Raw genomic sequence first — 25,200 nt, forward strand, 5'->3', positions numbered from 1 at the left:
AGCCCATGTGAGTCACCTAACACATGTGGGAACCATCATTTGGCAACTAGCATGAAATATCTCATAAAATTACAAAAATATGAGTAATCATTCATGACTTATTTACATGAAAAAAAATTACATATCCTTTATATCTAATCCATACACCAACGACCAAAAACACCTACAAACACTTTCATTCTTCAATTTTCTTCATCTAATTCATCTCTCTCAAGTTCTATCTTCAAGTTCTAAGTGTTCTTCATATATTCTACAAGTTCTAGTTACATAAAATCAAGAATACTTTCAAGTTTGCTAGCTCACTTCCAATCTTGTAAGGTGATCATCCAACCTCAAGAAATCTTTGTTTCTTACAGTAGGTTATCATTCTAATACAAGGTAATAATCATATTCAAACTTTGGTTCAATTTCTATAATTATAACAATCTTATTTCAAGTGATGATCTTACTTGAACTTGTTTTCGTGTCATGATTCTGCTTCAAGAACTTCGAGCCATCCAAGGATCCGTTGAAGCTAGATCCATTTTTCTCTTTTCCAGTAGGTTTATCCAAGGAACTTAAGGTAGTAATGATGTTCATAACATCATTCGATTCATACATATAAAGCTATCTTATTCGAAGGTTTAAACTTGTAATCACTAGAACATAGTTTAGTTAATTCTAAACTTGTTCGCAAACAAAAGTTAATCCTTCTAAATTGACTTTTAAAATAAACTAAACACATGTTCTATATCTGTATGATATGCTAACTTAATGATTTAAAACATGGAAACACGAAAAACACCGTAAAACCGGATTTACGCCGTCGTAGTAACACCGCGGGCTGTTTTGGGTTAGTTAATTAAAAACTATGATAAACTTTGATTTAAAAGTTGTTATTTTGAGAAAATGATTTTTATTATGAACATGAAACTATATCCAAAAATTATTCTTAAACTCAAAGTGGAAGTATGTTTTCTAAAATGGTCATCTAGACGTCGTTCTTTCGACTGAAATGACTACCTTTACAAAAACGACTTGTAACTTATTTTTCTGACTATAAACCTATACTTTTTCTATTTAGATTCATAAAATAGAGTTCAATATGAAACCATAGCAATTTGATTCACTCAAAACGGATTTAAAATGAAGAAGTTATGGGTAAAACAAGATTGGATAATTTTTCTCATTTTAGCTACGTGAAAATTGGTAACAAATCTATTCCAACCATAACTTAATCAACTTATATTGTATATTATGTAATCTTGAGATACCATAGACACATATACAATATTTCGACCTATCATGTCGACACATCTATATATATTTCGGAACAACCATAGACACTCTATATGTGAATGTTGGAGTTAGCTATACAGGGTTGAGGTTGATTCCAAAATATATATAGTTTGAGTTGTGATCAATACTGAGATACGTATACACTGGGTCGTGGATTGATTCAAGATAATATTTATCGATTTATTTCTGTACATCTAACTGTGGACAACTAGTTGTAGGTTACTAACGAGGACAGCTGACTTAATAAACTTAAAACATCAAAATATATTAAAAGTGTTGTAAATATATTTTGAACATACTTTGATATATATGTATATATTGTTATAGGTTCGTGAATCAACCAGTGGCCAAGTCTTACTTCCCGACGAAGTAAAAATCTGTGAAAGTGAGTTATAGTCCCACTTTTAAAATCTAATATTTTTGGGATGAGAATACATGCAGGTTTTATAAATGATTTACAAAATAGACACAAGTACGTGAAACTACATTCTATGGTTGAATTATCGAAATCGAATATGCCCCTTTTTATTAAGTCTGGTAATCTAAGAATTAGGGAACAGACACCCTAATTGACGCGAATCCTAAAGATAGATCTATTGGGCCTAACAAACCCCATCCAAAGTACCGGATGCTTTAGTACTTCGAAATTTATATCATATCCGAAGGGTGTCCCGGAATGATGGGGATATTCTTAAATATGCATCTTGTTAATGTCGGTTACCAGGTGTTCACCATATGAATGATTTTTATCTCTATGTATGGGATGTGTATTGAAATATGAAATCTTGTGGTCTATTATTATGATTTGATATATATAGGTTAAACCTATAACTCACCAACATTTTTGTTGACGTTTTAAGCATGTTTATTCTCAGGTGATTATTAAGAGCTTCCGCTGTTGCATACTTAAATAAGGACGAGATTTGGAGTCCATGCTTGTATGATATTGTGTAAAAACTGCATTCAAGAAACTTATTTTGTTGCAACATATTTGTATTGTAAACCATTATGTAATGGTCGTGTGTAAACAGGATATTTTAGATTATCATTATTTGATAATCTACGTAAAGCTTTTTAAAACCTTTATCTATGAAATAAAGGTTATGGTTTGTTTTAAAAATGAATGCAGTCTTTGAAAAACGTCTCATATAGAGGTCAAAACCTCGCAACGAAATCAATTAATATGGAACGTTTTTAATCAATAAGAACGGGACATTTCAGTTGGTATCCGAGCGTTGGTCTTAGAGAACCAGAATTTTGCATTAGTGTGTCTTATCGAGTTTGTTAGGATGCATTAGTGAGTCTGGACTTCGACCGTGTTTACTTGAAAAATGATTGCTTAACAAATTTTGTTGGAAACTATATATTTTTAACATGTGAATATTATGTGATATATTAATCTCTTAACGAGTTTGATATTATGTGATAGATGTCTACCTCTAGAACAAGTCCCATTGACTCACCTAATAATAATGAAGAGTCAAATGTAAATTGGAATGATTCGTGGACTGATTCACAAGTTCCCGAAGAGGAACCGGAAGAAGAGTCAGAACCGGAAGAAGAATCGGAACCGGAAGAAGAATCGGAACCGGATGAAGAAATAGAACCGGTGGGGGAAATAATAAAACGATTAAGTAAAAGAAAATCCTCAACCAACCGACCAAGGTTAATTATGGTCAATGGTGTTTCCGCCAAGGAAGCAAAATATTGGGAGGATTACCAATTCTCCGATGAATCGGATTCCGACGAGAATTCCGATGATGTTATAGAAATTACCCCAACTGAATTTAAAAAGGCAAAAGAAAATAATAAGGGAAAGGGCATAAAAATAGAGAAATCTAATTCCAACCCCGATGAACTTTATATGTATCGTCAACCCCCGAAGTCCTTAAGTTGTAACAATGACCCGGGAACCTCTAAACCACCAGGTTTTTCTAAACCAATGTGGAAAACGACGGCTCGTATTAGGGGAACATCATATATCCCTAAAAACTTGGCAAAACGAACCAAAACCGAAGAAGAAGAAACAAGCGAGTCGGAATAAGATAGTTGTATTCGTGTGGTGTAATATATGTAATATAGTGTGCTTATGCTTTATGATATATGTAAAAATTGCTTGTATTAATAAGTATTTTTTTTATGAATCTAACTCTTGTCTATTTTACAGTATAAAAACACAAAATGGATAGACAACCCAATATTTTAAGAGACCTACCCGGAGACATGATTGATGAAATCTTGTCTAGAGTCGGTCAGAATTCTTCGGCACAACTATTTAAGGCGAGATCAGTTTGTAAGACATTCGAAGAACGTTCCAAGAATGCCTTGGTTTATAAAAGGCTTTCGTTCGAAAGATGGGGGATATCACATTGGGAAATCCATAAGTTACGATGTGTTTACTTTGATGCATATATTGCGGGGAACCCAAATGCTATTTTACGCAATGGGTTAAGAAATTATTTTGACTCAATATATCCGAATATTGGACTTCATGATTTAGAAAAAGCGGCTAACATGCAACATAAAGAAGCATGTTATGCTTACGGATTAGTAATGTTCGCTTCTCACCAAAGTGAGAACAAGAACATTGGGCTACAACTATTAAACAAAACGTTCCCACAAGTGACGGAGTCGGTAAGTGGGGTAAGAAATGAGGTTTTTAGATTGTTACGGGACTGTTGGACATTACGTAACCCTCGTCCCTTTGACGACGTTACAACACGCTGTCTTATCAACGGCCATAACGGTTATGTTCCACAAGACCAAGGATGGGAAGTAGTCCTAGTAAAACCAGAATGCATGACTTGTTTCTGGACGTATGAATTACGTGTCTTTATTGCCTTTGCTGAACGACTTGTGTACTAGCTAGAATTATCTTCACAACTATCTTGTATCAAAATTATTGTGTGCTATATTTCATGCTTTATGTAAAATAAGCGGTATTGTAAGTTTGTAAAATATTGTATAAAAGTTTGAACGCGAAATATTATTACAATCAGTTTTTCATATAGAATTGTAGTAGTTGAATTGTATATTAGCTACTAAGTATGAACTTAACGGGTAGGTACTACCCGAATTTAAACTTATAAAACGCTAATATGAAGAAAAAGCTTTTATAAATGAGTTCATATTATGCTACGAAATACTATTAACTACTCTTAATATTCTGTATGATTAACTTGTTCCATTTGACTATTTTGAAGGAAATGGCACCGACTACTCGACACACCGTGAATATGAATGAAGAGGAATTCCGTACTTTTCTAGCTTCAAACATAGCCGCAGTACAGGCTGCGCTACATACCAACAATAACCTTGGATCTAGCAGTTTAGGAAATCGTGTAGGATGCACCTACAAAGAATTCACTGCCTGCAAACCTTTGGAATTTGATGGAACCGAAGGACCGATCGGATTGAAACGGTGGACCGAGAAGGTCGAATCGGTGTTTGCCATAAGTAAGTGTACTGAAGAGGACAAAGTGAAGTACGCTATGCATACCTTCACAGGTTCTGCGTTAACATGGTGGAATACCTATCTAGAGCAAGTGGGACAAGACGATGCGTACGCACTACCGTGGTCAGCATTCAAGCACTTGATGAACGAGAAGTACCGTCGCAGAACCGAGGTCAATAAGCTCAAGACAGAACTTAGAGGGTTACGAACCCAAGGATTTGATATTACCACGTACGAAAGACGATTCACAGAATTGTGCCTATTGTGTCCGGGAGCGTTCGAAGATGAGGAAGAGAAGATCGACGCGTTTGTGAAAGGATTACCGGAAAGAATCCAAGAAGATATAAGTTCACACGAGCCCGCCTCCATACAACAGGCATGTAGAATGGCTCACAAACTAGTGAACCAGATTGAAGAAAGAATTAAAGAACAGACTACTGAAGAGGCCAATGTGAAGCAAGTCAAAAGAAAGTGGGAGGAAAACGGTGATAAGAATCACCAATACAACAACAACAATAATCGCAACAATTATCCCAACAATCGCAACATCAATCGTAACTACAACAAACGGCCCAACAACAACAACAACAACAACAACAGCAACTACAACAATCATCCCAACAACAATAATAACCGCAACAACAACAACAATCAGAAGCAGCTATGCCAAAGGTGTGAAAAGTATCACTCGGGGTTCTACACCAAATTTTGCAACAAGTGTAAAAGAAATGGTCATAGCAAAGGCGAAGTGTGAGGTCTACGGATCAGGGGTTAATAGAACGAAAGGAACAAATGGTGTCGGAACGAGTAATGGCGGAGCAAGTAGTGTCGGAGCAAGTTATGCCAATGTAGTTTGTTATAAATGTGGAAAACCGGGCCACATTATTAGAAATTTCCCGAACCAGGAGAACACGAATGGACAAGGCCGCGAAAGAGTTTTCAATATTAATGCGGCAGAGGCACAGGAAGACCCGGAGCTTGTTACGGGTACGTTTCTTATTGACAATAAATCTGCTTACGTTTTATTTGATTCGGGTGCGGATAGAAGCTATATGAGTAGAGATTTTTGTGCTAAATTAAGTTGTCCATTGACGCCTTTGGATAGTAAATTTTTACTCGAATTAGCAAATGGTAAATTAATTTCAGCAGATAATATATGTCGGAATCGAGAAATTAAACTGGTTAGCGAAACATTTAAGATTGACTTGATACCAGTAGAGTTAGGGAGTTTTGATGTGATAATCGGTATGGACTGGTTGAAAGAAGTGAAAGCAGAGATTGTTTGTTACAAAAATGCAATTCGCATTATACGAGAAAAAGGAAAACCCTTAATGGTGTACGGAGAAAAGGGCAACACGAAGCTACATCTTATTAGTAATTTGAAGGCACAAAAACTAATAAGAAAAGGTTGCTATGCTGTTCTAGCACACGTCGAGAAAGTACAAACTGAAGAAAAGAGAATCAATGATGTTCCCGTCGCAAAAGAATTTCCCGATGTATTTCCGAAAGAATTATCGGGATTACCCCCACATCGATCCATTGAATTTCAAATAGATCTTGTACCAGGAGCTGCACCAATAGCTCGTGCTCCTTACAGACTCGCACCCAGCGAGATGAAAGAACTGCAAAGCCAATTACAAGAACTTTTAGAGCGTGGTTTCATTCGACCAAGCACATCACCGTGGGGAGCTCCTGTTTTGTTTGTCAAGAAGAAAGATGGTACATTCAGGTTGTGTATCGACTACCGAGAGTTGAACAAACTTACCATCAAGAACCGCTACCCACTACCGAGAATCGACGACTTATTTGATCAACTACAAGGCTCGTCTGTTTATTCAAAGATTGACTTACGTTCCGGGTATCATCAAATGCGGGTGAAAGAAGATGATATTCCAAAGACTGCTTTCAGAACACGTTACGGTCATTACGAGTTTATGGTCATGCCGTTTGGTTTAACTAATGCACCAGCTGTGTTCATCGACCTTATGAACCGAGTGTGTGGACCATACCTTGACAAGTTTGTCATTGTTTTCATTGATGACATACTTATTTACTCAAAGAATGACCAAGAACACGGTGAACATTTGAGAAAGGTGTTAGAAGTATTGAGGAAGGAAGAATTGTACGCTAAGTTTTCAAAGTGTGCATTTTGGTTGGAAGAAGTTCAATTCCTCGGTCACTGTAACATCCCGCATTTTTCCGTTAAATTATTGTTTTAACGCCGTCTTTTTCTTTTTAGATAATATTCCTCGTATCTAGATTCGTAACCTCCGTTAGCTAACATTCTAAATATTCTCGTTATCGGATTTTAATACGCGTTTTAAAATATTCCGTTTAGGTATTTTCCGCACCCGCTTCTAAACTCGAGGGACTAAAATTGACACGGGGCAAACTAGTTGACTAGGTCAACTAGTCCACCCCAATCACCACCATTCAATCCCTCCATCTCTCTCTCTTTCTCTCTAGCAAGAACACACACACAAACACCCAATTCAATCATTCATCATCTAAATTCAATCTTGGAAGCTCACAACAAATCCGACAACATATTCGTGATCCTCTCATCATCCTCTTCGATTTGGTACCAATTTCATCCATTTTGGGTAACTTTCTAAAATCACTAAATTTCTCTAAATTCGTTTTATATACTTGAAATTGTGTTAGTTAGTGTCTATGGCTCGTGTATAACATGAATATATGTTTTGTTTGCTCGATTTGTCGATTTGGAGTAACTAATATGAACTTTGAAATGGGTTTGCTTAATCTTGCATTTTGGAAGATTAAATGTTGTTTGATTGTTAAAGTTCATGTTTTAATTGTGTTACTAGTATCACTAGCTTCGTTTTGATGCGTAGGTTGATTAAGAAAACTTCAAAAACCCGATTAATGATTTTGTGATGTTTGACTAGGGTTTGATAGTTCTTGACATGAACTTTTGATGCTTGAATGCCATGAAATGTTAATTGTTAGTGTTTAGTAGTAATGTATGCTTCATTACCTTCGAAACGGCATATCGTATGTGTAAATTGGATTCCCGAATCATAAAATACGTTTTACGAACTTGAAACTTTGAAAATAAACCTTTCTTGATCAATTGACGAGTTTTCGGTTATTGTAATTGATGTTTTTGTTTGATGATATGTGGTTAGTTGTATTGCTCGTCAAAATACCTTTCCAAGGATATAAGATACATGTTTTGGTTGTTTGCGGATCATAAATGGTGAATGTTTGATGTTTGGTTCGTGCATACTTTGAAAACTGACCAGAAATCTCTGCCCAGATGGTGGCGCGGCGTGCCCCATCCCCGCGCGGCGCGCGGATTGGCCTGGCCAGATTCTGCTCACTTTGTCACATTTCACGCGAAATGTTTGACTAGCTACCGACCTCCGATTCACATGAAACTTGTTTTAATATACTTGTATATGAATATTTAGCATAGAAAAATAGTTCGGGACCCGACCCGAACGCGTTGACTTTTCGTTGACTTTGACCAAGTTTGACTTTTAGTCAAACTTAACCAAACTTTTATGCAATCGTTCTAACATGCTTTTATACTTGTTTCTTGTATGAAACTTGACAACGTGATTCACATGCTATACTTAATCGAGTCGTAACGAGCCATAGGACTAATTGAACACATTTCACCCGACCTTGTGTCGTAACCGGTTAATTGATACAACTTACTTGTTTAGGTCAAGGCTAAGCAACTTTCATGCATACGTTACTTTGTGAAGTACTTTATTAACTCTTGCACTCAAGGTGAGATCATAGTCCCACTTTTTCAATCACTTTTATTCTTTACATCGTGGGCTGAGAAACACATACATTTCATACTTATTTACTTTTCATGCTTTTACATTGTGAACAAATACGAATACAAAGATGCATACGAGTTTGAACAAAAGTCCTCAATCCAATTATCATTAGTTCCACTTGCAGGGTGTAAGTGTAAGCGTGTAATTATGTTGTGTGGCCATACGGGTTTAACAAACCCTCATTCAGACGGTTCGCTACCGTTAGTGAATGAAATATAATTTCAACAATGTATAGTGTAAGTTCTAACACTAAATTCAAAATTCAGAGGGAAGATTCGGTTAAGCCTTGATAATTGGGTGCTCGTGATACAAATACTATTTTGGAATGTGAATGATTCTGGTTGAGCAATTCTTAAAGAACCTTGTGGTTCAATACAATTTACTTACTAAACCTATGATTTCACCAACGTTTTTCGTTGACAGATTTCTATGTTTTTCTCAGGTCTTGCACGATATGTGATACATGCTTCCGCTCATTATTTGATACTTGCATTGGATGTCGAGTATACATGCTTTTCATGGAGCGTCTTTTGACTTTACTTTAAACCGTGTCGCCTAGATTTCAATCGTACTTATAACGTTGTAACTTAACTTTTGGTTGAACAATTCTTGTAAACTTTGAAACAATCTTTATTTTGAAATGAAGGCGACATATTTTGGTCAAACGTTATCTTAAAGACTTATAATCAGGTAATGGGACCCACGTAGCCGACGCCGTCACTTGACGATTTGTCGGGGTCGCTACAAGTGGTATCAGAGCCTTGGTTGTAGGGATTTAGAGTTCATTTGTGTCCACCCCGAGTCATAAGGTACATAGGTGAATCTAGACTACAACCGGCATATAGACTGAAGTAGGAATTACTTGACTATTTGTGCATTTATACTCGAACTCTTCTATCATATCTAACTCGTATTCGATCTTGATCTTACGTTGATAAATTTTGTTGATGCGCCACCTTGACTTTATGAAGTAATGTTAAATGCACATGAGAATCAGGGTAATATAATTTCCGGGATTATATTACGGTGATTCACATGGACGTTCCGACATTATGACATAAAGAATTTAGGGCGAGTCAAGGAAAATTTTCTCTCTATCCTTAATCCATACTCCGGTTAGTATTGTTGAAAATACTAACCAACGATATTCTTGTGTCATGAAGGAACAATGGCTCGTCGACGCGCTCCTCCCGAAACTCCCGAACAAGCCCTCCAACGTATGATAGCCACTGCCGTGGATGCGGCCATGGCCGGTCACTCCTCCAAAAACAACAATAACAACAATCATCATAACAACAACAATGGAGCCGGAAATTCCAACGAAGGATGCTCCTATAAGAATTTCATAGGGTGCAAACCTCACACTTTCGATTGAACCGGGGGACCGGTTGTGCTCACCCGATGGTTTGAGCAAACGGAAGCCGTCTTTAGCATAAGCGGTTGTCGAGACCAAGACAAGGTTAGATATTCCACTCACACCTTCGCCGGTATCGCTCTCACATGGTGGAATTCATATGTACAATCGGTGGGTATCCACGAAGCCCACGCTCTCTCTTGGGCCGACTTAAGAGGAAAGATGATCACCGAATATTTTCCTCGCGAAGAAACCCGAAGGCTCGAACAAGAACTAAGAGCTCTGAAAGCGGTCGGGAACGACCTTAAGGCCTATAATCAACGATTCTCCGAACTTGCTTTGATGTGCCCAAATCTTGTGAACCCCGAATCTTTAAGGGTTGAACTTTACATGGATGGTCTCCCCAAGAGCATCAAACAAGGAGTAATGTCATCCAAACCCGCTAACCACCAAGAGGCTTTGAATATGGCCCGCCAATTGATTGAAACAGTGGACGAGATTGAAGTGCCGGTACGTAAAGCCGAGGATAAGTCGGGTGACAACAAAAGAAAATGGGAAGCCCCCCAATCAAGCAATTACAACAACCCCGCCAAGAAGCCCTTCATCCCCAACGGCAAGAAAGGTTATACCGGACACCTACCGTATTGTAACGAGTGCTACAAACATCATTTAGGTGAATGTGGCAAACCATTTTGCTTGAAGTGTCAAAGAAGTGGCCATGTAGCCCACGATTGTAGGAATACCGCTCCCGTCCCCCAAAAGGAGCACAATGCACCCAAGACGGGTGTTTGTTTTGAATGTGGCCAACCGGGTCATTTTAGGAGTGCGTGCCCAAACAAGAAAATCAACCCCAACGCACGCCGTTGAACTTTCAACATCGACACCTAGGATGCCCGAGACGACGATGGACTAGTCACGGGTACGTTTCTTCACAACAAACAGTATATTTCATACTTATTCGATTCGATTACCGCTAGATGTTTATTAACCAAGTCTTTGACTCGTGCTCTTTACATTCCACTTTTTTTCCCTAGATATTACTTAGACGATTTAAGTGACCAACGGAAAATATTGTGTGCCTATAAATTTTATTGGAGGATATACGTTAAGACTTTTGACTTGACACCTATAGAACTAGGGAGCTCGAAACCTATTCGTTAAAAAAAAAAAAAAAAAAAAAAAAAAAATCCTCAATCCCACTTGAATGTGAATGTGGCCTCATCATCTTGTATAGATTGTTGTGAACTGAGTAATTTTCGGTTGGAAACCGATACCCTCTCCCTCGTATCCATTACCTCATGATTATTTGCACGAATCCCGTAGGTTCCAAATCGACCTCCGTTCCGGTTATCATCAATTGGGGGTTAAGGGAGACGATGTCTCCTGAGTCTTTTCCGAACTCGCAACGTTAGTTGTAAATCTCTCTTAGTACCATTCGATTTATCCAAGGCTCGTCCGTATCCATAAACCTCCTAAACCACGTATGCAAACTTATCTAGACAAATCTGTTATCGTATTTATAGATGACGTCTTAACTTATTTAAGTAAAGAAGGAAAACGAACAACATCACCATCTTACGCTCGAACTTTTGAGAAAAGAGCAACTTTATACCAAATTCTCCGAGTGAGAATTTCTGTTGAACGAAGTCCAATTTTCTAGACCATGATGTTAATGGTCGAGGCATTACAATCAATCTCCAAATCAAGCCACATGTAATCAGAAAACTCTCATGACTCAGACTTACCGCAGATTCATTTTCGACTTTTTCTCGTGATGCCCGTTCTTTACCCTCGATAACTCATTAAGGTAGAAATCTAAACCTTTACGTGCCCGAATCTTGAACGTGATTATTCACACCAACCTTGCTAGCTTAATTCGTATAGCACCAGGTGGGACTCAAATATGGAAATATTTCTACTTGGACGCCGAAAGACATACTCTCTCGACTCAAAAATCAACATAACTAAAATTCGTTATTTTACACGAAGAATTCGAATACTAAATTGTGGATCCGATCAATCTTCTCGTCATCACGTACCACACTACATACCTCTGTTATTTCACCGTCACCGTCTGATATTACTGGAATTTAAGATAGCACACAATCCAACGATACTTCACTCTTCTTTGACTTAACGCCCTTGCATTGCTGATAATCGTCCAACCATTATTCAACCCCGAACTATACAATTACGTGTACTATCTCGTTTCTCTTTCAGGCTTCATTTTTTTTTTACAACTAGAGGCACGTTATGGCAACCTCGAGATGTAAGCTCATCCTATTCAAAGTCCTCATTTCACTCCTATCCTCATCGCTCGCATTTCCGTTAAGGAAACTCCTTGTAACATTTCTCCATGGATAGAGAAACTCCTCATATTACATTAGTATTCGCCACGAGGGTGAATAGTCCTAACGAACATTTTTCGAACCCTAACTGACTTGTTCAAACATATCTTAAGAAATTCTATTCCAACACGGTGTATCTTCGTCATTTATCCTGTATTGAAATACTCGTTTCACCTCTAGCGTTGCAAGAGACCTTGGGAACCCGCTTAGACATAAGTACCGCGTATCTCCCACAACCGACGAACCGAGCAAACGTACGATTCAATCTTGGAAAGACATGTTACAGACTGGTATTGTCACCTTTAGTAGTTCCCCTTACTACGACAGCTATCACTCGTATATTAACGCAGCACTTCCGAAACCCTATATGACCGCAAATGTCATACCCCTGTTCATTTAACCAAAGCATGCGGCAAGCAAATCGCCAAATCTGAACTCCATCAAGAAACAACAATTGAGATCGTTCAAGTCCGAGGCGGGCTAGAGACAACCCATGGTCGCCAGAAGAGTTATACCAAACTTAGATGAAAACCTCACAAATCCCAGTGTGTAATCGCGTAATATTGAGAACCCGCACCTTGGAAAGGTGTAATCCATTTTGGGAAATCGAGGAAGGTTATAACCGCAATATTGAACCTTTTGAAACCTTGGGGCGTATTAGAACCGCTTCCTACCGTTTAGAACTTTCGACTCAATTAAGTTTCCATTTATCCTACATTTCGTGTAACAAACTTAGAAACGTGTTATGCGGAACAGGAATGTGCAATCCTTTTAGATGCACCAACTATTGATGACAAACTCCTCTTCATGGGAAAACTGGTTGAAATCATGGATCGTGAAATCGAACCTCAATACAACGTAACACCCCGACTATCCGGATTCGTGGAATGTCCAAGAAAGTACCTTCACTCATTCGTAGAGTTACTACTCTAAGTCTCGAGTAAGAGATATCGACTACTACTTCCAACTAAATTTCGGGACGAAATTTCTTTTGAGGTGTGGATAATGTAACATCCCGCATTTTTCCGTTAAATTATTTTTTTAACGCCGTCTTTTTCTTTTTAGATAATATTCCTCGTATCTAGATTCGTAACCTCCGTTAGCTAACATTCTAAATATTCTCGTTATCGGATTTTAATACGCGTTTTAAAATATTCCGTTTAGGTATTTTCTGCACCCGCTTCTAAACTCGAGGGACTAAAATTGACACGGGGCAAACTAGTTGACTAGGTCAACTAGTCCACCCCAATCACCACCATTCAATCCCTCCATCTCTCTCTCTTTCTCTCTAGCAAGAACACACACACAAACACCCAATTCAATCATTCATCATCTAAATTCAATCTTGGAAGCTCACAACAAATCCGACAACATATTCGTGATCCTCTCATCATCCTCTTCGATTTGGTACCAATTTCATCCATTTTGGGTAACTTTCTAAAATCACTAAATTTCTCTAAATTCGTTTTATATACTTGAAATTGTGTTAGTTAGTGTCTATGGCTCGTGTATAACATGAATATATGTTTTGTTTGCTCGATTTGTCGATTTGGAGTAACTAATATGAACTTTGAAATGGGTTTGCTTAATCTTGCATTTTGGAAGATTAAATGTTGTTTGATTGTTAAAGTTCATGTTTTAATTGTGTTACTAGTATCACTAGCTTCGTTTTGATGCGTAGGTTGATTAAGAAAACTTCAAAAACCCGATTAATGATTTTGTGATGTTTGACTAGGGTTTGATAGTTCTTGACATGAACTTTTGATGCTTGAATGCCATGAAATGTTAATTGTTAGTGTTTAGTAGTAATGTATGCTTCATTACCTTCGAAACGGCATATCGTATGTGTAAATTGGATTCCCGAATCATAAAATACGTTTTACGAACTTGAAACTTTGAAAATAAACCTTTCTTGATCAATTGACGAGTTTTCGGTTATTGTAATTGATGTTTTTGTTTGATGATATGTGGTTAGTTGTATTGCTCGTCAAAATACCTTTCCAAGGATATAAGATACATGTTTTGGTTGTTTGCGGATCATAAATGGTGAATGTTTGATGTTTGGTTCGTGCATACTTTGAAAACTGACCAGAAATCTCTGCCCAGATGGTGGCGCGGCGCGCCCCATCCCCGCGCGGCGCGCGGATTGGCCTGGCCAGATTCTGCTCACTTTGTCACATTTCACGCGAAATGTTTGACTAGCTACCGACCTCCGATTCACATGAAACTTGTTTTAATATACTTGTATATGAATATTTAGCATAGAAAAATAGTTCGGGACCCGACCCGAACGCGTTGACTTTTCGTTGACTTTGACCAAGTTTGACTTTTAGTCAAACTTAACCAAACTTTTATGCAATCGTTCTAACATGCTTTTATACTTGTTTCTTGTATGAAACTTGACAACGTGATTCACATGCTATACTTAATCGAGTCGTAACGAGCCATAGGACTAATTGAACACATTTCACCCGACCTTGTGTCGTAACCGGTTAATTGATACAACTTACTTGTTTAGGTCAAGGCTAAGCAACTTTCATGCATACGTTACTTTGTGAAGTACTTTATTAACTCTTGCACTCAAGGTGAGATCATAGTCCCACTTTTTCAATCACTTTTATTCTTTACATCGTGGGCTGAGAAACACATACATTTCATACTTATTTACTTTTCATGCTTTTACATTGTGAACAAATACGAATACAAAGATGCATACGAGTTTGAACAAAAGTCCTCAATCCAATTATCATTAGTTCCACTTGCAGGGTGTAAGTGTAAGCGTGTAATTATGTTGTGTGGCCATACGGGTTTAACAAACCCTCATTCAGACGGTTCGCTACCGTTAGTGAATGAAATATAATTTCAACAATGTATAGTGTAAGTTCTAACACTAAATTCAAAATTCAGAGGGAAGATTCGGTTAAGCCTTGATAATTGGGTGCTCGTGATACAAATACTATTTTGGAATGTGAATGATTCTGGTTGAGCAATTCTTAAAGAACCTTGTGGTTCAATACAATTTACTTACTAAACCTATGATTTCACCAACGTTTTTCGTTGACAGATTTCTATGTTTTTCTCAGGTCTTGCACGATATGTGATACATGCTTCCGCTCATTATTTGATACTTGCATTGGATGTCGAGTATACATGCTTTTCATGGAGCGTCTTTTGACTTTACTTTAAACCGTGTCGCCTAGATTTCAATCGTACTTATAACGTTGTAACTTAACTTTTGGTTGAACAATTCTTGTAAACTTTGAAACAATCTTTATTTTGAAATGAAGGCGACATATTTTGGTCAAACGTTATCTTAAAGACTTATAATCAGGTAATGGGACCCACGTAGCCGACGCCGTCACTTGACGATTTGTCGGGGTCGCTACAGTCACATAGTGAACAAAGAAGGTATTAAGGTGGATCCAGCAAAGATAGAAACTGTTGAAAAGTGGGAAACCCCGAAAACTCCGAAACACATACGCCAGTTTTTAGGACTAGCTGGTTACTACAGAAGGTTCATCCAAGACTTTTCCAGAATAGCAAAACCCTTGACTGCATTAACGCATAAAGGGAAGAAATTTGAATGGAAGGATGAACAAGAGAAAGCGTTTCAGTTATTGAAGAAAAAGCTAACTACGGCACCTATATGGTCATTGCCTGAAGGGAATGATGATTTTGTGATTTATTGTGACGCATCAAAGCAAGGTCTCGGTTGTGTATTAATGCAATGAACGAAGGTGATTGCTTATGCGTCTAGACAATTGAAGATTCACGAGCAAAATTATACGACGCATGATTTGGAATTAGGCGCGGTTGTTTTTGAATTAAAGACTTGGAGGCACTACTTATATGGGGTCAAAAGTATTATATATACCGACCACAAAAGTCTTCAACACATATTTAATCAGAAACAACTGAATATGAGGCAGCGTAGGTGGATTGAATTGTTGAATGATTACGACTTTGAGATTCGTTACCACCCGGGGAAGGCAAATGTGGTAGCTGATGCCTTGAGCAGGAAGGACAGAGAACCCATTCGAGTAAAATCTATGAATATAATGATTCATAATAACCTTACTACTCAAATAAAGGAGGCGCAACAAGGAGTTTTAAAAGAGGGAAATTTAAAGGATGAAATACCCAAAGGATCGGAGAAGCATCTTAATATTCGGGAAGACGGAACCCGGTATAGGGCTGAAAGGATTTGGGTACCAAAATTTGGAGATATGAGAGAAATGGTACTTAGAGAAGCTCATAAAACCAGATACTCAATACATCCTGGAACGGGGAAGATGTACAAGGATCTCAAGAAACATTTTTAGTGGCCGGGTATGAAAGCCGATGTTGCTAAATACGTAGGAGAATGTTTGACATGTTCTAAGGTCAAAGCTGAGCATCAGAAACCATCAGGTCTACTTCAACAACCCGAAATCCTAGAATGGAAATGGGAAAACATTACCATGGATTTCATCACTAAATTGCCAAGGACTGCAAGTGGTTTTGATACTATTTGGGTAATAGTTGATCGTCTCACCAAATCAGCACACTTCCTGCCAATAAGAGAAGATGACAAGATGGAGAAGTTAGCACGACTGTATTTGAAGGAAGTCGTCTCCAGACATGGAATACCAATCTCTATTATCTCTGATAGGGATGGCAGATTTATTTCAAGATTCTGGCAGACATTACAGCAAGCATTAGGAACTCATCTAGACATGAGTACTGCCTATCATCCACAAACTGATGGGCAGAGCGAAAGGACGATACAAACGCTTGAAGACATGCTACGAGCATGTGTTATTGATTTCGGAAACAGTTGGGATCGACATCTACCGTTAGCAGAATTTTCCTACAACAACAGCTACCATTCAAGCATTGAGATGGCGCCGTTTGAAGCACTTTATGGTAGAAAGTGCAGGTCTCCGATTTATTGGAGTGAATTGGGGGATAGACAGATTATGGGTCCGGAGATTATACAAGAAACTACCGAGAAGATCATCTAAATTCAACAACGGTTGAAAACCGCCCAAAGTCGACAAAAGAGCTACGCTGACATTAAAAGAAAAGATATAGAATTTGAAATTGGAGAGATGGTCATGCTTAAAGTTGCACCTTGGAAAGGCGTTGTTCGATTTGGTAAATGAGGGAAATTAAATCCAAGGTATATTGGACCATTCAAGATTATTGATCGTGTCGGACCAGTAGCTTACTGATATCGCGTATTTCATATGCATTTTCCTTAGCGATATCGGGTACATTTTGGTCCTTTTGGATACGATTTAGAGTTATTTTGGTTAAAGTTGTGAAAGTTTGAGTTCCAAGACCAAGAAGGTTAAATTTGATGTTATTTGATGGTTTTGGATGTCTTTCGATGTTTACGAGTGAAAAGGTTTGATTCGGTTCGAGTTTTGGTGATTATATGATGTTTTTAAGCTCGTTTCAGCAATATTATAATGGAGCGCCGCTCCAAAATAGGGCGCGCCGCGCCAAACAACTAGAAAAACAAGTCGAGCAGTTTTGAAGTTCAAAGGATTGATTTTCAGTGATTCGGCGCGCCGCGCGGGGTCCCTGGCGCGCCGCGCGGGGTTGTGCCCGGGTTCAGAATTTCCTCCTATAAAAGCCCGAATTATACCCTAACTTATCATAATCGTATCCTGACGAATTCCAGCCACTTTTTGACGAACTTAGGTGATTTTTGGAGATCTTCAAGGTCATTCTAAGGTATTAATCATTCCGGGAACAAGTCTCGATTCGTGTATCATTCAGATTTCAATCTTTAATTAGTTTTATTCTTTTGTTATCAACAATGAATTATTCTATGTTTTTGATTGTTATTTTGATTTCAGCCATGATTGTAGGCTAAAACCTTTAATGTTTGTCTAGATTGAATATTTGCAAGTGTTTGGATGACACTTTAATGTTTTATTGATTGATGCATGATTAATTATGAGTTTTGATTAAAGAACCATTCTTGTGGGTGTTAATTAATGTTACTAGGTTGATTAGTGAATCTTGTTTGAACAAAGGGAACCCTGTTTCAATTTAGTGATCTAATTTCCAATTGATTTGTCTTAACCGATTGGGTGCTTACTGGACCAAGGGGGTAAACCGGGTAACGTAATTAACCAAAATAGGGGTGAATTGTGTGGAGCGAACGCGTAACCAATTGAATCTTAATCTTATAATTAGCTAGTTACTAAGTCACAAACGAAAGATGGTATTTGGTTAAAGGGAACCCTAAGCCAATTAATCCTAGTTTGACGTGTTTGCTAAAAGAGAACTCTGAGTAAACCGACTCTGTAATTGCGTGCATTGATTAATATAACTAGTGCTTAAAAACAAATCATCCAACACTGCGAATAGGATATCTAGGCGAACATTCTTTTATCCATTGAATTCAAATATCTTTATTTTTCTGTCGAGTCTGCATTTCCTTTATTTAAACTTAAAAACCAAAAATATTGTCTTTTATTTTCAAAGCTATCTTGATTTGGCTAATCGTTAAATAGCCGCAAAACAAACTATCTCGTACTTTCGATTTTAATAGTTTAACTTAGTTTACTTTTATTTACAAACTTAATTCTCACGTTAATACTGTCCTTGGAACGATCTTGGAATTACCATTTTTATACTATTGCACGATCGGGTACACTGCCCGTTAGTGTGTAGTAATCTTTAAACCAGGCATATTTCCAGTGATAAATTTATATACTAGATTTCACACATCACTTACCGACTTGAGTTACCTCAACAACTCGCGGCTGTACATAACACTTTCCACGTCTCGAATTTGAAGAAATGTTTTGCTAAAGAAGATCTCACTATTCCGTTAGATGAAATCCAAATCAACGAAAAACTTCAATTCATCGAAGAACCCGTCGAAATAATGGATCGTGAGGTTAAAAGACTTAAGCAAAACAAGATACCAATTGTTAAGGTTCGATGGAATGCTCATAGAGGACCCGAGTTCACCTGGGAGCGTGAAGATCAGATGAAGAAGAAATACCCGCATCTATTTCCAGAAGATTCGTCAACACCTTCAACAGCTTAAAATTTCGGGACGAAATTTATTTAACGGGTAGGTACTGTAGTGACCCGAACTTTTCCATGTTTATATATATTAATTGAGATTGATATTTACATGATTAAATGTTTCCAATATGTTAAGCAATCAAACTTGTTAAGACTTGATTAATTGAAATAGGTTTCATATAGACAATTGACCACCCAAGTTGACCGGTGATTCACGAACGTTAAAACTTGTAAAAACTATATGATGACATATATATGGTTATATATATAGTTAACATGATATTATGATAAGTAAACATATCATTAAGTATATTAACAATGAACTACATATGTAAAAACAAGACTACTAACTTAATGATTTTGAAACGAGACATATATGTAACGATTATCGTTGTAACGACATTTAATGTATATATATCATATTAAGAGATATTCGTACATCATAATATCATGATAATATAATAATTTAAAATCTCTTTTGATATTATAAACATTGGGTTAACAACATTTAACAAGATCGTTAACCTAAAGGTTTCAAAACAACATTTACATGTAACGACTAACGATGACTTAACGACTCAGTTAAAATGTATATACATGTAGTGTTTTAATATGTATTTATAAACTTTTGAAAGACTTCAAGAAACTTATCAAAATACTTCTACTTAACAAAAATGCTTACAATTACATCCTCGTTCAGTTTCATCAACAATTCTACTCGTATGCACCCGTATTCGTACTCGTACAATACACAGCTTTTAGATGTATGTACTATTGGTATATACACTCCAATGATCAGCTCTTAGTAGCCCATGTGAGTCACCTAACACATGTGGGAACCATCATTTGGCAACTAGCATGAAATATCTCATAAAATTACAAAAATATGAGTAATCATTCATGACTTATTTACATGAAAACAAAATTACATATCCTTTATATCTAATCCATACACCAACGACCAAAAACACCTACAAACACTTTCATTCTTCAATTTTATTCATCTAATTGATCTCTCTCAAGTTCTATCTTCAAGTTCTAAGTGTTCTTCATATATTCTACAAGTTCTAGTTACATAAAATCAAGAATACTTTCAAGTTTGCTAGCTCACTTCCAATCTTGTAAGGTGATCATCCAACCTCAAGAAATCTTTGTTTCTTACAGTAGGTTATCATTCTAATACAAGGTAATAATCATATTCAAACTTTGGTTCAATTTCTATAATTATAACAATCTTATTTCAAGTGATGATCTTACTTGAACTTGTTTTCGTGTCATGATTCTGCTTCAAGAACTTCGAGCCATCCAAGGATCCGTTGAAGCTAGATCCATTTTTCTCTTTTCCAGTAGGTTTATCCAAGGAACTTAAGGTAGTAATGATGTTCATAACATCATTCGATTCATACATATAAAGCTATCTTATTCGAAGGTTTAAACTTGTAATCACTAGAACATAGTTTAGTTAATTCTAAACTTGTTCGCAAACAAAAGTTAATCCTTCTAAATTGACTTTTAAAATAAACTAAACACATGTTCTATATCTGTATGATATGCTAACTTAATGATTTAAAACCCGGAAACACGAAAAACACCGTAAAACCGGATTTACGCCGTCGTAGTAACACCGCAGGCTGTTTTGGGTTAGTTAATTAAAAACTATGATAAACTTTGATTTAAAAGTTGTTATTCTGAGAAAATGATTTTTATTATGAACATGAAACTATATCCAAAAATTATGGTTAAACTCAAAGTGGAAGTATGTTTTCTAAAATGGTCATCTAGACGTCTTTCTTTCGACTGAAATGACTACCTTTACAAAAACGACTTGTAACTTATTTTTCCGACTATAAACCTATACTTTTTCTGTTTAGATTCATAAAATAGAGTTCAATATGAAACCATAGCAATTTGATTCACTCAAAACGGATTTAAAATGAAGAAGTTATGGGTAAAACAAGATTGGATAATTTTTCTCATTTTAGCTACGTGAAAATTGGTAACAAATCTATTCCAACCATAACTTAATCAACTTGTATTGTATATTATGTAATCTTGAGATACCATAGACACGTATACAATGTTTCGACCTATCATGTCGACACATCTATATATATTTCGGAACAACCATAGACACTCTATATGTGAATGTTGGAGTTAGCTATACAGGGTTGAGGTTGATTCCAAAATATATATAGTTTGAGTTGTGATCAATACTGAGATACGTATACACTGGGTCGAGGATTGATTCAAGATAATATTTATCGATTTATTTCTGTACATCTAACTGTGGACAACTAGTTGTAGGTTACTAACGAGGACAGCTGACTTAATAAACTTAAAACATCAAAATATATTAAAAGTGTTGTAAATATATTTTGAACATACTTTGATATATATGTATATATTGTTATAGGTTCGTGAATCAACCAGTGACCAAGTCTTACTTCCCGACGAAGTAAAAATCTGTGAAAGTGAGTTATAGTCCCACTTTTAAAATCTAATATTTTTGGGATGAGAATACATGCAGGTTTTATAAATGATTTACAAAATAGACACAAGTACGTGAAACTACATTCTATGGTTGAATTATCGAAATCTAATATGCCCCTTTTTATTAAGTCTGGTAATCTAAGAATTAGGGAACAGACACCCTAATTGACGCGAATCCTAAAGATAGATCTATTGGGCCTAACAAACTCCATCCAAAGTACCGGATGCTTTAGTACTTCGAAATTTATATCATATCCGAAGGGTGTCCTGGAATGATGGGGATATTCTTAAATATGCATCTTGTTAATGTCGGTTACCAGGTGTTCACCATATGAATGATTTTTATCTCTATGTATGGGATGTGTATTGAAATATGAAATCTTGTGGTCTATTATTATGATTTGATATATATAGGTTAAACCTATAACTCACCAACATTTTTGTTGACGTTTTAAGCATGTTTATTCTCAGGTGATTATTAAGAGCTTCCGCTGTCGCATACTTAAATAAGGACGAGATTTGGAGTCCATGCTTGTATGATATTGAGTAAAAACTGCATTCAAGAAACTTATTTTGTTGTAACATATTTGTATTGTAAACCATTATGTAATGGTCGTGTGTAAACAGGATATTTTAGATTATCATTATTTGATAATCTACGTAAAGCTTTTTAAAACTTTATCTATGAAATAAAGGTTATGGTTTGTTTTAAAAATGAATGCAGTCTTTGAAAAACGTCTCATATAGAGGTCAAAACCTCGCAACGAAATCAATTAATATGGAACATTTTTAATCAATAAGAACGGGACATTTCAAATATGTCATGAATGACTCCAAGTAGTATCTCTATATGAGAATAAACATGCTTTAAAGTGTCAACCAAAAGGTTGGTGAGTTCATTAGTTTATCATAATCGATCATTTTCATCATTTTAATAGACCACAAGATTTTCATATCCATTTCTCATAAATATACGTCCCATGCATAGAGACAAAAATAATCATTCATATGGATTGAACACCTGGTAACCGACATTAACAAGATGCATATAAGAATATCCCCATCATTCTGGGACATCCATCGGACATGATATAAAAACTCGAAGTACTAAAGCATCCGCTACAACGGATGGGGTTTGTTGAGCCCAATCGATCTATCTTTAGGATTCGCGTCAATTAGTAGACTGGTTTACTAATTCTTAGGTTACCAAGTAAAAGGGGCATATTCGGCTTCGATCATTCACCCATATAATGTAGTTTCAATTATTTGTGTCTATTTCGTAAAACATTTATTAAAAATTGCGCATGTATTCTCAGCCCAAAAATATAAAGGGTAAAAAGGCAAATGAAACTCACCATACTGTATTTTGTAGTAAAAATACATATAACGTCATTGAACAAGTATAGGGTTGGTCTCAGATTCACGAACCTATATCATTTATATATATTAATACCTATAATCGTAATGGAACAATTTCATATATTATAACTTATATTATATATATTTAATTTGTGTATATACATTTATAATGAATAATATTTATATAGTTTTATTAATATATATTTAGTTATTATTATATTAAAAATACTTAACTTGTTATATATGAATATCTATATAAAAATGTTAATGTGATTAATACTTACGTATATGTAATATTACTAAAAGTATATTTTATTATACGAAATGTTTATTTGGTAACATAATATTAATAATAGTAATAAAAGTTGTTTTTGATTATAATGATTATACTACTAATAATAATAACTATAAAATAATAATGATTTTACAAATAATAATGATACTAATATTAATGTTAATAATATTAATTTGCATTATGATAGTGATAATAATAAGTAAACTTAACAATAATAATAATAATAATAATCATCTTAATTGTAACTAAAATCATAATAATAATAATAAATGATAATTACTACCTTAGTATTTATGATAATTTTAATAACATTGATAATTAATAACAATAATAACAATAAGAATAATAATAATAATAAAAATAATAATAATACAAGAAAACTACCTCAAAAATCCTTCCTAAAAAGAAATGCCCCAAGCCGGGCTCGAACCCGCGACCTCCCGTTCACCCGATAACATCCTTAACCATTACTCCATTTGTGATTTCCTGATATAATACGGATCCAAATTGTTTTAACCCACAATTCAGTTTTCTTTTTAAAAAACCCATTATTTTTGTTTTCATCTTCTTCTTTTTCTAAAAGGAAATACCACAGTCAGGGATTGAACCCATGACCTCTCGCTACACTGACACCTACAAACACTCCAACCAACTGCTCTACTTCTTCTTTTTCTGAATTTTATCATCCCTTAATTATATTTAACCTTATTCTTATATCCTTCTTCTAACATCCAATTATTCTTGTGTCTATATCATATAACATAAGTCATCATTATCATCATAAACTTCCATCATCACTCACATCATTATCATTCGAATTTTATCATCAACTTCTACCATCCTCCTCGTCTTTCATCATGATTTTGTTCCTTTATCATTGCATATCATCAGCGTCTACATCATTATCATCATTTAATCTCATCTAACATTATTATTGTGATTCACATCATCATTATCATTCATATCATCATAATCATCTCTATTATGTCCATCATCACCTACTCATTATCATTATCATAATCTAATCACAATCATAATCCTTTAATAATAATTTTTAATAGTAATAGTAAATATAAAATAATAATAATAATTAATAATAACTAGAATAATAATTATACCTTAACTAAATGTATGTGTTCATGGGTTATCATCGATAGAAGCCAGAGAAAAAGAAGGAAACATGGTGTAATTGTGATTCATGGCCCAAGTTCATCATGAGCCCAATTAATTCAATGGCCCGATAGAAGGAAAAAAAAATGGCAGCCCAGTTCAGCGTTTAATATAAGCCCACTACCATAAGCTCATTAATCAGATAAGTTTAAGAGGGAAAAAAAATATATCGACGGTGGGGTTTGTGGTATGGCTCGGCACAACCAGATGGGACATCACCAACGTAACAGCGAATGTCCACTTCCACATCTCTCATCGTATCATCATCCTTTCGTCATCGTTCTCCATCATCGATCTCTTTCATCACTTATGAATCATCACTATTTATCATCATCAAAACCCATCATCATTCTTTTCGTTCACTGTACATGAATAGGAATAGAATAAAACAGGAATGTAGCTGCAGTTAATCGGATTCAAAGGTTGTTTTGGTGTGTGTATATCGAATAGCAGGAACGGTTGTTTGTGGTTTTGGGTTGGGTTGTAAAACCGTAGTAACAAAGGATGGTTTTTGTAAGTTGGTTGTGGCAGCAAAAACACACACAACAGTAGTTTCGAAAGTGGTGTTGATTGTGGAGTTTATGGTGGTGGTTCACAATGAAACT

The sequence above is a fragment of the Rutidosis leptorrhynchoides genome, chromosome 4, assembly GCF_046630445.1.
Source record: "Rutidosis leptorrhynchoides isolate AG116_Rl617_1_P2 chromosome 4, CSIRO_AGI_Rlap_v1, whole genome shotgun sequence".
Classification (NCBI taxonomy): Eukaryota; Viridiplantae; Streptophyta; class Magnoliopsida; order Asterales; family Asteraceae; genus Rutidosis; species Rutidosis leptorrhynchoides.